General features: G+C 43.5%; 1 long non-coding RNA gene across 1 annotated transcript in view; it reads right to left on the bottom strand.

The window, feature by feature from the left end:
- The window catches only part of LOC132598348 (uncharacterized), a 412511-nt gene extending 394768 nt beyond the window's left edge, over positions 1-17743 (bottom strand). The window contains exon 1 of the long non-coding RNA XR_009566422.1: positions 17659-17743. This is a non-coding gene — a long non-coding RNA (uncharacterized lncRNA). The remainder of the gene's footprint in view (positions 1-17658) is intronic.
- Between the last annotated feature and the right edge of the window lie 1085 nt (positions 17744-18828).

Genomic DNA, 18828 nt, shown 5'->3' with positions numbered 1-18828 from the left:
GGAAAAGATAAATGAGATGAAGATAGGAGGTAATTAACATAGTCTCGAAAAGTATTATTCAGTCAGTCCTCACCCAGTGTTTTTACATTTCTCCTTCCAGAGACTACATTCTGACATGGTGTTTGCCTGGGGGTGAGAAGCCACGCCGCTCAGGGCGTGTGCAGTGCAGGGAGGGGTGGAGGTGGGGACACCCCGGGAAGGGTGGTCCAGGCTGAGGTGACCATGGAGAGACAGATGGGCAACACCAAGCCAGGGACTTGGAATCAAAACAAGTCCTGGAGTTAGTGACAGGCAAAAGTCAGCCCTCAGAACTGAGGGGTGTTTTTGGTTTTGTTTTTGTCTTTTTACAGCTCTACATCTCTAATTTTTTTAAAGAAAATTTGATGGTAAATTGATTATGTAGGGGAACAATATTTTCCACCCCAAACTCTTTTGGCCTGTGGATTATTTCATGCTGAAAATAATGAAGGACCAAAATAATCTTAGGAAACATCTTTGACCTTCCCCCAGCTGCCTAAGAACTTAAAGGGCCAATTCCTGGAGTAGAGCCATCGCCAGAGCTATTAGCCAAGAGTACGGCTGGGTGTGGTGGTGAAGCTTAGCAGGGCCTAGGGATCCGAGTCCACTCTGTCCCACGGTCTCTGCCTGGCCCATGAAACATTTATCAACACATCTGCTTTTCCACCTCCATGTGAATTGCCTTCCTCTCCTTTGAAGCCCCAAATCTCTAACCCCAATATCCTCTTTTGTCTTTAGATATTTAAGGTCAGAATTTCGGCCATATTGGTGAGTTATTCAGTTTTCCTGGGTCTCTCCCAGGTATACATGTTTTTTAAACTTTAATTTTGTTATTCTTTCTGATGTCAATTCAGTTCTTAGACCAGCCAGAAGAACCTAGAAGCATAGAGAAAAATTTCTTCTGACACTTCAGGTTTATAAAGTGAATAAAGGTGTAAGTGAATCTTTCTTCTTCCCTTAAGTTTTAAGACGTTTATAAATGCCCCTGAAATTGTAGTAAGATTCCAGAAGCTTCTACATAGAATTGAGTTTGAAGTAAAGCTGTCTATCTATCCACTCCTACAATTACGAGCTTAGAAACATACAGGTCCTGGAAAATCAAGGTAACGCTACAACTGTCATAGATTAGGACAAGACTCACACTGGAAAGCAAGGAAAAATCCGCAATTCACAAGGTCTTCAATGACTGAGAGATGCACAGGAAGGACACTGCAGGGACCAACTGCGCAGACAGGAAGTGCGCTCCAAGCTTCCTGCCAGGGTAAGAACAATCCTATACTCACTCCTTGACAATCTGGCCGTAGAGGGGAAGCAGAAAAGTGCACACTCAACCAGAGCAGAGAGGAGCCAGAAAGGAAACACACTCAAGGCTTTCCCAACTCCTGTTATCACAGAACCTGTAATTCCCTCCCTCCCCTCACACAGCTAACTACAATACATGGGCCTGAGGGGCTCAACCAGATTCCTCAACACGGCCCCGGGGCGCATCACTCATCCACCCTCTTGTTTCCACATTTCAGGAAGAGGAGTGCAAAGTCGTCTGCTTTGTGTTCCAAAGATTTACACGTCTGGTTTCCCATCTCATTGCCGACTGTTTATAGGAGCTTACAGGAAACACCTTTCCATGAAGTGCACCTGCCCCACACTCTGGGCCTCACGAAGGATTCTGTGAACCTCGCAAGCTTTGATATAGTTTCTCACACTCGGTATACAACCAATTCATTACTTCAGCAAACATTTATTGGCTCTCTGCTCTCCAGGGCTCTACAATGGTAACTGTTCCTCAGAATTGTTCAGAGTTTGGGGGAGAAAATGAGTTAATAGACAACACAATACAATGTGATCAGTGTTTTAAAACCAGTGTCCTAAGGGTAGGGACTCTGGGAGCTCAGACTTTTTGAGGGTTCCCAGAAAGCTTGCTGGAGGAAGTGACATCTACGCTGAGGTTTACAAGTAAACAGGAATTAGCCACCAGATGGAAATGATGGGAGAGACTTTCCAGGTCAGCTGAAACTTGCTGTAGTTGAGTCTGGCTCAGACATAGAATTCAACACACAGAAGTTGAGATGAGGGTAAAGAAGAGGTTCCACATGATGGGGGGCCATTTGGCCAACAGCAAGATTTAATTAATAGCAAGGACAGCGCACCCCCTGTGCAAATAAAAACGTGCAAAGGGCGCTAAATCCAGCAGGGTCGTGGTAGCATAGAATTTAAGGAAAGTATGTTTCAGGAACGTGAGACAATGATGAACAGCGGGTATGAGAGACTGAATATATTACAGGACATCAGCCAGACCATAAACAAGAGAGAACGCTGACCCACGACCTGCAGCAACCAGCCCTGGAAGCCAAACCCCAGCTTCTGCAGCGATAGGCTCCATACGGCCACGACTCCGTCAGCACCTGACAGCTCTCCTAGGTTCACCTTCACTTCCAACTTGGACCAACCAGAGAAACCAGATCTGCTGCCCTAGCCAATCACATAGGAGGCCCTGGTCCTGGTTAGCCCACCGCCAGCTTCCCAGTGCCCACCGCCTCCCATCAAGACACACCTGAAGCCTCACCTTTTGGTTTTTCTCCGTTAAGCTTCCCCACGCCCCTGCCTGCCCTCGGGTCTCTGTCAAACACAAGGGGGGGGGGGGACCCTCTTGCTACAGCAAGTTCTGAATCAATAGCTGCTGCTGCTCATCTGGGGGGTGTTTCTCTCCCCTGGTATAACCCTTTTGTTTTTTATGAAGCTTGACCAGGAGGAGGAAGAGAAAGAGCACAGACTCTGTCACGACGGCAGCAGCCGCTCTGTGAGTCCTGTCCAATGGCATCCGATTTCTGACAATTGGACGGAGATCAAAGGACCTAAGAAAATAGAGAAGTAGGATGTCTGAAGCAAGGAAGGAAGGTTTAAATTAAGTGGCTGCTGGTTGATCACCACTACTGTGATGTAACTGTTGGAGTGACTCCGGGCACCTAGAAGGAGGACTCCTAGACCCCAGCTTGGTTTTAGACTCGACTCTTTCCTTAGACAGCAGAGCACACTGATTAAGAGCTTGAATTTCATAGTTAGCCTGTATTCAGAATCCCAGCTCCACCACTTCCTAGCTATGTGCCTCTGAAAAAGTCATCTCCCTGTGCCTCAGTTTCCCCACCTGTAAAATGGACATAATAACAGCACTAAACTTTTGGGGTCGTTTTGATGATTAATTGCTACTTGTAAAAGCATGTAGAACAATGTCGGAGATGCATTCATTACTATATAATAAAATTATTTCCATGTCTTTGGAGGATTGTTAAACATCTCTCTCCAGCCCAGATAAAACGTTTAAGTCTGAGTCACTACATCCAACTACCTAGTTTTCATCCTGTCTTGAACGGCTCATAGGCAACTGTCCCAGAAGAAAAATCACAATTGCACATCTCTCTGCAGTGTGTTTGATAGAAAGTGTAGAGTAAGAGAATAAAACCAGAATCACAATGTTTCCATGAGAGCAGCTTTTCTCCAGCTCCACGGGAGTTTGCCCTCAGCTCCTCAAGCAGGGCTGGTAGATAGAAGTTGGAGGAAACTTCTAAGGGGTAGGAGGAAGGTGATGCAGAGTCCCCAGGGGTTTCTCAATTAGAAAGGTCACACTCGTAAATGAAAACGTGTCCAGCTGTTATGGTCACTGATACAACAATGATGCAGCTACAAGTGGCCTCCTTAGGTCTTACAATTACTAAAGTCACACACCTGTGCTGGGATGTCGTGTCCTCAGGTGACTGACAGACCCTAACCAGGCTTTTCTACGTCAGGTAAGCCTTGGTAGCCTATTCCTTCTAGTCTACACCACAGAGACAGACAACACGACAGGCTGCCCTTCATCCTGTGCCCGCCACCCGGGAAACGGCACCTGCGAAGCCCAGGGCTGCCTGTGCAGAGACCTGCCTGTCCCCCCTTCACACCCAGTTAACTCTCTCCAGGTGCTGTCAACTCGACTTTCTCAGCATTTCTCCAGTCTCCCCACTTCATTGCATCTTCAAAGCCACCACAGCGATCCCAGCTACCACCATCTCCCCAATATCCTGCACTAGCCCCCCCGTACCCTGGGCTCCTGCATTCACACTCCTCCAGTTTTCTCCACTAGCAGTCAGAGTATTTTAACCTTCTCTGCTTAAAACCTTCAAGAACTTCCTGCTTCTCAGAGAAGGTGCTCTCACTCTCAGCTCGTCCCTGTCACCCCCCACACCTTGCATGAACTGGTCCCGACCCTCACCAGTCTCTCAGGGCACCACTGTCCTCCCTGAGGTCAGATGGCTGGTCTTTGATTTTCTGCCTCAAGGGCTTCTCGGAAGTGGGTCTTCATTCCTGAACTGACCGCCACACCTGTGCCCCATTAACTCTGTCCAACATCTCAGTGTCCATGAAACACTGCTGTCACCAAGGCAAGCAATCTTGCTCGCTTGCCCCTCATGTTTTTGCTTTAACAGGGCTTATTAGCAATGCAGTGAAACAATTTGTTGTGCAATTTTTGATTCCTGTCTCTCCTACTAGACTATGAGCCCCATCAGAGCAATATCCAGCCTGGACCAGGTGTTTGTGAAAGGCTTGTTGCATAAATATAAGAAGGCTATGGAGAAGGAAGTAGCTTTGGACACAGAGACAATGGCAGGTCATGGAGCAATATTTAGGGTCTGCTTTAGGTTTAGGGCATAGTTTAGAATGACATCTATACGGCTTAGCAGTGAAAACCAGAGGTGAAGAAGGTTTTTTTTTTAGTATATTGGAATAACAGAACAAGGTAGTTAAAAATCTGTCAAAAAAATTTTAAGTTGATAGGATTTTTTTTTGTGGGCCTCTCACTGTTGTGGCCTTTCCCGTTGCGGAGCACAGGCTCCGGACGCGCAGGCTCAGCGGCCATGGCTCACGGGCCCAGCAGCTCCGCGGCATGTGGGATCTTCCCGGACCGGGGCACGAACCCGTGTCCGCTGCATCGGCAGGCGGACTCTCAACCACTGCGCCACGAGGGAAGCCCAAGTTGATAGGATTTAAGAAGGAAGAATAGCCGAGAGAATTTGTTTCTGGTTTCAAACATATTTGAGTTGGTAGTATATGTAGACTCATAAACTGAATGTAGAAATTCTGAACTTGATTTCAAGTTAGACCAGAGCAGTGTTGTAGGAAAGGGAATCATTTCTCTGTTTAGAAACTATGTTTTAGGCTTCTATTGATTCACAGCAGAAACAAGGACAGTAAAAATCAGTAAGAAAATAAAAATTACTAGCGAAGACAGACTATTAGATACCTGTTTACCAACATAAAATACCAAGTAGATTCACATGGTCATTATTAAAGTTGCAGGTACAGATTTTTTTAAGAAATTGGCATAGATAGTATAATTCACTTTCAGGTTTGTCATTTCCAATAAGACACATAAAATAGTTTACTCATAAAACCACTCTGGTTGATATTACGTCAAAATTACATCAATTGCCTTTACAGTGATAAAATGTTAGATAAAAGATTTTTTTACAACTTTGATACTCAGAAAATGCTAAATTCGTTATCAAATTATCCTGGGCACTGATGATTAGGGAACTTTTACTAGAACAGCTGATACTTCGCATTCATTTAAGAAGCCACAGGACAAGTAAACAACTCTGCCAGATGTTTTGTGTCAGAGCAAGTGGGTTTTGTTTTCGCTGAGCCCAGCAACTCTTCCAGGGCGTCCTGAGAGATGACATCCCGTGCAGGGCAACATGTGAAATCAGGTGTTGAACACAGAGGGAGGACAATTTACTGTAAGTGGTTTTCACCATCTCCGCAAAAAAAAAAAAAAAAAAAACTTTCATGAAGGAAAAAAAAATTAACGACCCTCTCCTTGCAAAAGAGGGTGTTAATAACTTCACAAGATAAATGCTTGCCTTTCTTCAGACGTCATGCCACTTTTGTGCAGGCTTAGTGAGGTTTATAAGAGATTTTAAAACAGTTCTCTGCATCTTTGATGCTCTAACCCTAAGCCCCTCTCAAAGAATCACAGACCCAAGGGTATGGCTGGCGGGAGGGGTAGGGAGGGTAGGAGTGAACAATGGCCATTGCATACAACTTTTTTTAATTATCAAATACTAGTGTAAATATTCAAAAAAATAAATTTGTAGATTTCCCTTTCCCAGCCCTTTTCATTGTTACAGCACTGCTTCTGTTTCTTACTTCACTTTTGAGGAAAACCTCAGAAAACTGAGATCTGTCCAGACTCTGTAAGCACCTCAGGTAGTCAAGTTCTCAGGCTGTTTACATGATGAAACTAACTGTCCAAATACCTCAAAAAAGCTATCCTAAGTCATCATGTCATGCTGCAATTCTATTTTTTGTGAGGGCATATAGACAGACATTAACCAATCAGGCAAGAAAAAAATCACAAGGTAATAATGCATTTATGTTACTCAGTCTAGCTCAAAATTACAGCCGGCAGTTATAATACTATAGCTCATTCGCGTAACTCTTTCTGGAACTCTCCAAATGCAGCACAGTACCCGAAGTGGAGTCAACACATCCACAAATTCGTTGCCTAAATATTTTGGAAGACTGGAAACTCAAATGAGTGAGTTTTTAAATTATTGCATTAGTGACCATTTATCTGTGTACCAATGCAATATTTCTCCGAATAACCACCCTCCAAAGTCTAAGTGAGAAGAAATTTTAAATTGATTCAGGAAAAAATGAGGACATTGTTACATGTTTAAACTTATACTTTTTCCTAACATCTTTTTTTCCCTTTAGGAATTTACAGAAAGTTATCAAGAAAGAAGGAACAGTCTAATCCTCTATCCGTGTAGCACAGAGGAAAGGTAACAGTTCATAGCCCTGATTTGTCATTGGAGACTTACTGAGAAGTGTTATGGGTTGAATCGTGTCCCCCAGAAGATGTGCTGGAGTCCTAGCCACCTGTACTTGTGAATGGGACCTTATCTGGAAATACGGTCTTGGAAGATACAAACAAGTTAAGATGAGGTCATTACGGTACGTCCTAACCCTACAACACTGGTGCCCTTAGAAATGGCAGAGACACAGGAAGGCGGACATGGACAGAGAAAAGACAATGTGAAACCTCACAGAGCAGAATCACATGATAATGCAGAGGTTGGAGCGATACATCTGCAAACTCAGAACCACCAAGGGCTGACGGCAACACCAGAGCCTCAGAGAAAGGCACGGAATAGATTCTCCCCTGCAGCCTTCAGAGAGAGCATGACCCTGCCGACTTGACCTTTGAACCTCTAGCCTCCAGGAATGTGAGAATAAATTGTTATTGCTTTAAGCCACCTGGTTGGTGGTGCTTTGTTATGGCAACATCTAGAAACAAACACAGGCTGTGTCCTCAGAAGCAGCACCTAAAGGAAGTTATTGCAGCAGAAGTGGGCAGAGGGAGAAGAAACTGATACAGTTACGATGGGACCTCAGCTGATCCCAGAGGAACCCTGGAGCTGCCGTGGCCCTCAAAGTTGTCCCCAACTGAGGCCACGGCTGGGCCTTTGGACTCCTGCACAGACCAGTCACTGAATGCGGGCCACCCCAGGATGCCACCTTCCAGCCAAGGATGACGCCCAGAGGGAGACTCGGCTGTGAGCCCTCAACCCACACCGCCAGCAGCTGGGGGCAATGAGGGCCTCCACCCGGAAAGGAGGATCTGCACTGGCCATGATGTTTACGACTCCCTTGTACACACAGGTAAATATGTAGGACAGATTCCAACATTAGTAACATTGTTTGCTCAAAAAATGTGTCTGTAAGCTGGATAGACATTGCCAAGCTGCTCCCACTGAAGTTATTCCTACCCCCGTCACCAGCGTACGCAAACACCTATGGTCCCCCATCCATCATTCTTTAAGCTGTGGCCAGATGCATGACAATTTTAATTGATACTGCCAAGTTATTAATACAGTTAATACGGTTGACTGCTTCTGCAATATAATTATTGGCCACCTCTTCTGTGAAGTTTTTAGGGATATTTTTGCACATTTTATTGTTTTTAATGATAGTAAATATATATATTTATTGCTAAATATATATTTATTGCTAAATATATATATTTATTGCTAAATTTATTAATAAATTTATTGCTAAATTAATCCTAAAATATTCAATATTCCTATTTTCAAAATTCTTAAAATTTTCTCTTTTGTATTTATTGTCTGTTATTGTCTTCCATAAGATTAATAAAAGTGTGTATAATGTCAGAATATTATATTTGTCTTTTAACTATCTGGAGTTTCTTGCAAAATGTCAGATGGGGATTCAACTTTTTCTAAATTGATAGCATTCTATGGAAAACTGACTATTTGCAGTATGATTAGTTGTAAGATTTTTTTTTTTTTTTGGCGGTACGTGGGCCTCTCACTGTTGTGGCCTCTCCCGCTGCAGAGCACAGGCTCCAGACGCGCAGGCTCAGTGGCCATGGCTCACGGGCCCAGCCGCTCCGCTCCGCGGTATGTGGGATCTTCCCGGGCCAGGGCATGAACCCGTGTCCCCTGCATCGGCAGGCAGACTCTCAACCACTGCGCCACCAGGGAAGCCCAGTTGCAAGATTTTATACGTAGATGTTTCTAATTCTTTCATGAAATTGTTTGTATCAATAGACTATTATAACTTTATACTATAATTTGATATCAAAGATTTTTAACCCCTTAAACATTTTCTTGGCTTCACTTCTCCTTGCAGAGAAACTTGAATTCAACTTGCTCAATTTTATTTTTCAAGAAACTCATTTGGAAATCCACTGATTGGCTTCAGCTTCATGATATTCGACATCCTCACAGTACTGATTCTTTCCATTCAGGAACTTCTTTGATGAAATTGTATAGACTTTGTAAAGGTAATCGTGATGCTTTCGATGGTTCCTTTGCTTGTTGACTTTTTTAAAGTTTATTCCTAGGTATTAGAGCCTTTGGTTCTATGTTGACATGGGTTTTTGTTTTCCTTTATTACATGTATTAGCTGATTGCTATTATTTGTATATTGCTAGTTGACTTTGCAACTTTTCCAAAATATTATTTGTCGGCAATTTTCTAATAGGGCTCAGATTTTCTAGAGAGAAAAATGTCATCTGCTAATTATGACGGTACAGTATCATTTTTTTCAATAATCATCCTTTCACTATTTCTGACATTAGAAATACTCTAAAAATTTTTTTTAAATGCCATGTTCATTGTGACATCTTGACACTTAAGTTTTTTCAAGGTATGAAAGTTCTTTTTCCCAGCTTACAAAGTAACTTATTTTTGGCTCTTAGATTTGTTGTTAAAGTTTCCCAGTAGTTTCATTGAGGAGTCTGGTTTCAGACCCAAATCCTATGAGTGATCCTTCAGGCCCGGCCCTAGGCAATGACACAGGCTTCACCTGGCTGTCCTCCACACCAGACTTGGTGCACAGACAACAGACTGCAGTCTCTGGAAGGAGTTTCAGTCCAGGACTCAGCCCGCCACCCTCCAGGCCAGCCACGTTCTTAGGAAGACCTGCACTCTGTGCCTGGGCACCTCCATTCAGCGGTGGCCCTTGGCCAAGACCTCTCTCAGGTGCCTCTGCTGAGACCCCCTTATGGGGAGGGCAGGGGGAGGAGGTGGGGGGACTTGAAGATGCCTTTCTCCACCATGACTCAGTAACTCGGTAATTCTTCTCCTGGACCTTCCCCTCCCCCTTCTTCTGTCCTTTGTTCAGGGATCTTTGGGCAGTTGGGTTTGATGTTTTGAGGTATTTCAGTAGCATATTTGGAATATTTGATTTTGTTGTTTCACTTATAAAACCTGAGTATCTTGGTGTTCTAATGAGGCATTTAAAAACCATAATTATTTTGATAGCTGCGACTTCTGACATATCGTTTTCAATTTTTGCACCTACTGGATGTCATGTTAATCTTGTTTCCTTTCTTCCCTTTTTTCTCAAAATACCATGTCTCTTGTTCATTTCTCTTTACTTACTGAAATACGGAGAAAAATCAGATTTCCATTTTTCCAATGTTCTCTTATATTAAAACATGTTTTAACTTCTATTTTTCTATTAATGTTGAGAATTTCTGTACCCATAATATTCAACTAATCAAAAGGAAACATGCTGGAATTTTTAATTCCAGATTTTTTCCTACTATGCTTTGGCTGTTTTAGAAAATCCTTTAAACTTCAAAACCACACAGCCTCAGCAATTACTTGTTTTGCATCAAGATTTTAAGTCTAGATGCACCATTTTCTTTGCCAAGCAGGCTTTCTTATAACCCATGGCGTCTTCTTTGTCCCACTCCTTTTGTGCTTGGTTGCATTCCTACGATTTTCTGTTTCTGTTTTGGGGCAAAGTGGATAAATGGGAGGTCAGAATTTCAGTGTCAACGTGTATTCTATTTTCTCATACGATTTAAATGACAGTTTTCCGGGGTAGAGCATTGTAAACTGTCTATAAGCTTAATAAAAATTACAAAACTACAAAATACAATGTATAGGTGTGTATCATTCTGGGCAGCAGGAACACTTGGGCACCATTACTGGGAGGTAGACTAGTTCAGCCATTCTGGAAAACTGTCTAGAACTACTTAGTTTTACAAATAAATTACCAGTGTATATATGTGTATATGTATAATTGACATATGGAAAGAGAGAGAATTTTGCATACATCCAAACAGAGATGTGTTTGAGAAATTCTGTACGTTTATCTGTTGTAGCCGCCAATTAAAGGCGAATCAGGTTATACTTCCAGGAGAGTAGACAGTTGAATACAGTGAATACACAAAGGAGTATCACAGAAGGAAAAGACAATATACACATAACCAAAAAAAATTAAGGGTTTCCTGCTAGGTGATATGCCAGAAAAGATACAGAATTCAAAAAAATACGTATAGGAATTCCTAGTAACATATAGGCTACCGAGACCAAGTCATAAATAGAAACTATGCAGCATCCAATAACAAGGTTGAATCGTAATGAAAAACCTCCCAAGAAGGAAAAGCCCAGGACCAGATGGCTTCATTAGTGAATTCTACCAAACATTGCAAAGAGCATCAGTGCCAACCTTCTCAGATTCTCCCACAATTTGTAGAGGAGGGAACACACCCAAACTCATTTTATATGGCCAGCATCATCCTGATACCAAAGCCAGATCGTAACACTACAAGAAAACTGCAGACCAATCTCCCTGCTGAATATAGATGTAAAAATTCTCAAAATATTAGCAAACTGAACTCGTACATTAAAAGAATCTTGCACCACAGTCAAGTGGGATTTGTCTGTGGGGTGCAAGGATGGTTCAACATATACAAGTCAATAAAATGATATACCACATCAATAGAATGAAAGATAAAAATCATATGATCAACTCTTACCATAAGAATGGTCATTATATAATGAGAAAGAGGAACGGGCTAACGCTCCCGTGCTAATTATTTTGCTGTCAAAACGTGTACATCTTAAACTTACAAAATGATGTCAACTATTTCTCAATAAAACTGGAAAAATAAGATTTTAAAAACAAGTTTAGAAGTATTTGTCGATTCTACTTTTTAAATGTCATTAATATATTGCTGTTTTTTCTTTAATAATTTGTTCTCCCTTGCATAGGTCACTTAGGGAGGATATACTTCTATAATACCCATTATCAAAATCTTTAATAAAATGTTAAAATTTTAAATGATTATGATTTCTTAGAGAAAAGAAACACCAATACCTTGTACTTTGTCTTAATTCTGTGGTTTTTAATCTTCTGTATCTAAAGGTTTGCCTAAGTATTAGTAAATAAAGGAGAAGCTGGAGAAATGTAGAACAGAGAAGATACTATTTTATTTATGCAACAACTATAATATGCAAACAGTGACAACATTTAGGGATACGGCTACTTCCCACTGAAGACCTCATTATGAACAGGCCAATGAAGAAAAGAAAGGTAATTGTGACCAGTTATTTTGGAATTAGGATGTGTGTTTAAAGAAAAAAATGCATATGAATAATCCTAAAATGAGCAGTTAGGGGAAATGTGACTACAGTTCATCCTTAGCCTTCTAATAATTTTAGAATGAACGGCATGCGGTTCCTCTTGTCTGACAAGCACGGGTAGACACCAGCCAAGTGAATTCTTTTCGAATATAACTTGCCAGCTACACAAGTAATTCATTTAGAAAACATACACATGAATATTAGCTTTCACACATTCACTACTTTATCCACGGATATGTGATCAAAGAGTAAAAGAAAATTGGCCCCAACGTTATGTTTTGAAAATGAAATGATTTTAAAATGGTAAAACTATTTCATTAAGAAAGAGTCAAAGGATGGAAGTGGCTGCGTGAGCTCTCAAGCTCTGTACTGGAATCTACAGAGACAACCATTCTCCGGAAAACCACTCTAACATGGCGACCCAACTATTCCACATATTCCCCAATTCACCACCAGTTTCCACGTCTTCAGAAGACTGATCACATCTGACATCACGTCGAGAGCTCCGGGGATCATTTGGCTGCACTGGGGGTTTTACTGTAAGTGAAACGGGAACCACTGGAGAATTTACACAGAAATGAAATGATCTGACTGACTTACATCATCAAGGGATCACTGGAGGCTCTAAGCAAAGGCAGAAGCAAAGAGACCAAGCAAAAAAGGGACCGAGCAAGAGATGGGGTCAGGAGCACGGCAGTGGCAGCTCAGACAGCAAACGGGCCGCATCATCGCCAACACCGGGAGCGTAGACGACAGCCTTCCAGAGAGGCTCCACCAGCTCCCAGAGCTACGCAAGTTCAGGTCCCCATGACAAATCCCTTATTAATATACGTAACGGGGCGGGGGGAGGCAGGATGAGACAATACATACGTATATGCGTCCTAGCGGTTCTACTTCTGATCACATCCTGACACACACAGTAAGGTAAGTAAAATCTGAGCAACATTTAGGAAGTAAAATATAAACCTAATCACCGACGTGACAGCAGCGAGGAGGGAAGTAAAATAAATATAACCTAATCACCGACTCGACAGCAGCGAGGAGGCCTGAAGGAGATGAAGAAGTGAGCATGATCGGATGGACGGCGGCGGCATCACCAAGACTGATGATGGGAGAGAGGTAGTGAGTTTAGTGAGTTTACGTGGGAAGCCCAGTCCCCATGTGAATCTAATGTGCGATGTTACAGTGTATTCGGTCAGCATGTACTCCCATGTTTTTTTTTTTTAAATAGGTGTTTATTCACTAGATACCTATTTGCTTTTTTAATAAATTTATTTTATTTTTGGCTGCATTGGGTATTTGTTGCTGCACGCAGGCTTTTCTCTATTTGCGGTGACCCGGGGCTACTCTTCATTGCAGTGGCTGCTCTTGTTACAGAGCACGGGCTCTAGGCACACGGGCTTCCGTAGTTGTGGCACGCAGGCTCAGGAGTTGTGGCTCGTGGGCTCTAGAGTGCAGGCTCAGTAGTTGTGGCGCACGGGGCTTAGTTGCTCCGTGGCATGTGGGATCTTCCTGGACCAGGGCTCGAACCCGTGTCCCCTGCATTGACCGGCGGATTCTTAACCACTGCGCCACCAGGGAAGCCCTACTCCCATGTTAATTCAAAGAGCAAGTTGGAAAAGGAACATTCTAAGAGCCAAGAAGAGAACCAGCAAGAGATGGTGTCCAGTAGCCCCGGGTGAAGAATTTGAAGATGGAAGGAGCAGGGAACGGGGTCAATTGCAGCAGGTTTAAATAAGAAAGAAAGTGTAGAAGAGGACATTTGCAGTTAACAATTAAGGAATTATTAATGACCCTAGTTAGCAGTTTCCATTTTATGTTTACATTTATTTTATTAACAATAGGGAATGAAAAACAGTCCCCAAAATGGGTTATTAATGTGTCCTGTTCGTGATTTTGTGTGCATTACATAAAATCTACCTGAGAAGACTATCTTTAAGAAAAAATATGGCTTCTATTCTGCATCCGCCTTGGAGACCAGCATAATGCAAAACACCTACAATGTGCTTGATGTTTGACTGGACACTGTTTTGTAATCGTCGTCCCTCTTGTCCGCCCCCCCCGCAATGCTTTTGATCTTCCCTTGCCGAGTCTCATTTCCCACATCTTATACTCCTGACCCTATCTCCCTTCTGTATCTGTAGGTTCTTCTCCAATTTTTAAGTAATGTAGTGAACTACTGAGTATTCCAATACGAACAGCTCTTCAAGATGTACTGAGAACAATCAGTCGTTTTACAAGTTTCAGGGATCACTATGCCCTCCCCAGAGTTCAAAGCACTCCTTGCAGACTGTTAAGCGGAGTACAGACGTTCTTAAAATATACTGACGGTAAATTGTGAAATATTCGCTTATGGAAATGAGAGCAAATGTTAGAAGTAAAAATAAAACAGCAAAATTAATATTTTAAACATGGATATTATGTTCCGGAAACTGTTGCAAATATTTTATGTGCATTATCTCACTTTTCGTAACAACTCTGTAGATACTATTATCCCAGAATTATGGATTAGCAAACTCAAGAACAGAGAGGTTAAATAAACTTTCCCAAATTTACACTGGTAACAGTTGAAAAAAAATGAAGTCCTTCTGAGTCCAGGCCCAAGATACCCTGATGTGTGTGGCAGTGCACACACCAAATAAGAGATACCCATCTTGGAATTCATACAAGTATCACACGTCACTCAAGAACATGACATGGCACCAATGAAATTTCTGTTTTTAAAAAAGTTGGCATTTTACTGTCATTAGAAAAATCAGCTGTATTTTCTCTGAAGGCAAATGAACACGTTCCACATTCGAAATAAGTCCGATCACAGTCCTTGGTAACCTCATAAAAAGTCATTTTAGGGTTTCCCTGGTGGCGCAGTGGTTGAGAGTCCGCCTGCCGATGCAGGGGAAACGGGTTCGTGCCCCGGTCCAGGAAGATCCCACATGCCGCGGAGTGGCTGGGCCCGTGAGCCATGGCCGCTGAGCCTGCGCGTCTGGAGCCTGTGCTCCGCAACGGGAGAGGCCACAGCAGTGAGAGGCCCGCGTACCGCAAAAGAAAAAAAAAAGTCATTTTCGAAGGTGAAATCTTAAGTTACTAAAATTTTCCTGGTTATAAAAACTCTCACATTTTTTAAATCGCCAAGATAATAATCCACTTGTGTTAGATCAAGATTATCACACCCCACAAGACAATGTGGAGGTGATGGAGAGAAGGGCAGAGTGAGTAGTTCTTGGAAGGAAAACTGTCTAGAAAAGTAATAGGCGGTTGCAATTGCTTCCTGGAAAGCAAGGGAAAATGCAAGTCCCCCCCACAACGGGGGAAACTGGAGCAAACCTGCAACACCTGCTCACAGGTTTCAGAGAAAGCAGGAAACCCAGCACTCAATGCCTTGACTGTTTTCCATGGATGCAGCGCAGGACGCAGAAAGGGGGCCCGGGCCTCATGACAATGACACAGATGCTTTGTACTGAGACTACTTCGCTACACCACCCCTCCTTCCCCGTCAGCTCCCGACGGCTGCACCAGCTCACAGAAGCGAATGCAGAAGTGACCAAGTAGGCACACCAAGGAGGCCCCGGCCAGGAAGAGGGTCCAGTGATAAACGCTTGGTTAGATGTCTAGAGATGCAATCCTTCGGGCTAATCTGGTAACTTGTAAGATAAGCAGGATCACACACTGAAGTTATATCTCATCCCTCACACCTGCCTGTTAGCTATTATTTTAGTAAAAATGCTTTCCTCCAATTGCTAAGGGAATGGGAGCTTTGAAGGAGAAGGTAAAGAAGGATTTTGGAGGATTGAACCGTATCATTTGGGAGTGAGTTAGGAACACTCAGGCTCTACCAGAGGCTTCCATCAACCAAGGATGACCAGCAATGGGTAGAAAACATGCTGCTATAAGAAGGTTTCGTTTTTACAAATTTCTCAGTCAAAACTTGGCTAAAAGGAAATATGTCTAGTATAGGAAACCACCTTGGAGCTGGGTTTGACCACAATGGGCCATTCCTTTCTATCTGTAGAACCAGCAAAATAAAAGAGAGAGAGAGAGAGAGACATCAGTGCCGAGGACATGCCCACGACAAGGGTAAGTGAGAAGACACAGACCCCTCCCCAACTCCCAGGCTCCCTGATTCCACAGGGAGGTGGGTCAGAATTTCACTGAGAAACGCAGTCTTGCATGTTAAGAATCAGCTGAGGGGAGACCAGAGTCAGCCTGCCTGCATTTCTTACCGTTAACCAAGGAAGGGGATGGATCACCCCTCAAGCACCTTCCCTAACACCAGGTAAAGACACTTCTCCTAAGCCATCATTCCTCTTTCCACAGGCATCTTCTTTCTGGAACAAAGATCTTCTAGGATGCCCGATCCCTAGCACAGCACGAGCCACAATTACCTTGATTCAGACACTCTTATGGTCAATGTCTTGCCAACGTGTCTCTTCTGTTGTTCACAGAGAATCGCACTGGGCAGCAGCTTCTCAGAAGCTAGATTCTGCCACCAGGTAGGACCACGTGACTGGCTCCTGCAGATGGAAGTGACCCGAGGCACTTCCTCGTCTGGCCCCTGAAACGCCCACCCCTGCACTGCCCTGTGCTTCTCCCTCTGCTAGAACAGCTCCTCCCCCACCCAGGGGGGCTTAGAAGCCATTCGTTGAAGGTGCTGAAGACCCTCCCACCAGCGCCAGGACGTCTGTGTGAAGGGGCTGCCCTGCTGGCCTAGACAACCCTCCGGTATTTTAGTTTCTATTGTGTCTGAGCCATTAATCACTTGGGCGCCGGTTTCTTATTGGATCTAGTCACTAACAGACACACCTAGAACAGCAGGACCTCCTGAGGCGCCGCCTGCCCCTGCGCTTTGATGTGAGTGCGAAGCTTGCCCATCCCATTGCAGCTTCCCTTCCTTTGTGATGAGGCCTCACCTGTTCGGCCTCTGGCACAGGTAGTCAGGGATGATAATGCAGTAAAGAAATTGAGAAATGCTCAGGGGGGTCATTTCAGAAAGATTAAAACAGCCTAATGGATGAGCAGTACCCTGCTCCTCTGCTACCATAAAGGACAGTTATTAACACCAACGATTATTGTTAAGGACAACTCTGACCCTGGGGGGTGGGTAGAAATCATCCGGCTTCACTTACAACCATTTGGCTTCCCGCACCCCAGTGGCTTTTCAGAAAGCCCAATTAGTTCTGTGGGAAATGTAACTGGAGACAAAGATACAAGCACGGGAGAAAAATGTGAGCGATACCTTTCATTTCCTTAAAGTTAAATGTCCCTTTTTGTTCCCAGCAATATCACGCCAGCCATTCAGTCTCAGAGGGAGAGAGGTGATTTCATTGGCCCCTAGAAACTGCACTGAGCCCCAGGAACCGTGATGCAGAATCACGCTGTGTGACAATGGCTTTTCTGTCACTCCCCAGCTCTTTCCCGTGTCCCTCTTCACCCCATTCAGTTTTTAATTTGCTTGTCATACAATCCCTCTAACCTCGCCTATAAACGAAAAAATAAAAGCTCTCAGCAAGACAGCATCGCTGTACCCCAGAGCGCTTAAAACGGGTGTGTTTCACTCCGTTTGCATAATCCTTGCTGCGGCAGCTGCTGCAAACCACCAATCCCCCGACCCAGTCAGAGATGCCCACTTCCTACGATCCCCTTGCTGGGGTTGTCAACACACAAGATCCCCTTTTTGACGTTTTCAGCATCTCCCCCAACAATTTACCTTAGGCCACCCTGTCACACGTCTCAGCCGCTTCAGAGACTGACATCCACTCAAGAGGGTTTGCTGCTTGACGAACTCACGTCTGCCTCAAAGGAGGGCTGGGCGGCCTCTCTCCCTTGGTCTGTGCCGGAACAGTCACGCCAAGGTTGATTTTAGAATCAGAATTGTGGTGCTTCAAGGAATCTTACAAACCCTGTAGGACAACTCTCTGTGGGATCTACAGGTTAAGCGACTTGCTTGAGGGCCACCGGATTAACCAGTGGAACGTCAGCTACGTTAACCCAAGGCGCCTGGTTCCCAGTTCTCCTTCTTCTCTGTGCTGTTATGAGGACTGATATTATGAAACCCTGTACCATCTAAAAGATTAGGGCGAAGATCGGTTTATGCCTGTGCTGCCCTATTTCCAATATTAATTAGCGAGTTCCTCGCGTGACTCATGTCAGTGATGCTGCACAGCTCGCTTTATGCAAATTTCTCTCAAGTTTAACTTCTGGTTGGAAACACAGGAAAAGTTCAGCACTGGACCTTCCAGTCAACATCAACCTACCATACAAGCACATGACCAATAATGAATCAAGAGGAAACTTTATTGGTAGGACGTTTTAAAAAAATGTAAACACAAGTATCTATCATTATGGCTAAAATCCATAACATAACAGTACCAAATTCTGGAGGAGATGTGGAGCAAGAGGAACTCTCGTTCACTGCTGGTGGGCATGCAGAATGGCCCAGCCGCATTGGAAGACAGTTTGTCAGGTTCTTACAAAGCCAAACAGAGGCTTATCATCCGATCCAGCAATCATACTCCTACGTATTTACCCAAGTTAACTTTTGTTCACACAAAAACCTGTACATGAATGTTGATAGCAGCTTTATTCATAACTGTCAAAAACTGGTAGTAACCAAGATGTCCTTCAATAGGTGAGTCAATAAACTATGATACACCCAAATAACAGATTATTCAGTGATAAAAAATGAACTGTATCAAGCCATGAAAAGATGGAGGAACCTTCAGTATACACTGCTGAGTGAAAGAAGCCCATCTGTGAAGACTACATACTGTATGATTCTAACTGAAATTCTGGAAAAGGCGAACTTAAAGAGAAATTATAAGGATTAGTGGCCGCCACGGTTTCAGAGGGAGGTGATGAGGTAGAGCACAGGTCATTT

This window comes from Globicephala melas, chromosome 13 (genome assembly GCF_963455315.2).
Source record: "Globicephala melas chromosome 13, mGloMel1.2, whole genome shotgun sequence".
NCBI lineage: Eukaryota > Metazoa > Chordata > Mammalia > Artiodactyla > Delphinidae > Globicephala > Globicephala melas.
This window is presented reverse-complemented; position numbering and strand designations above follow the sequence as displayed.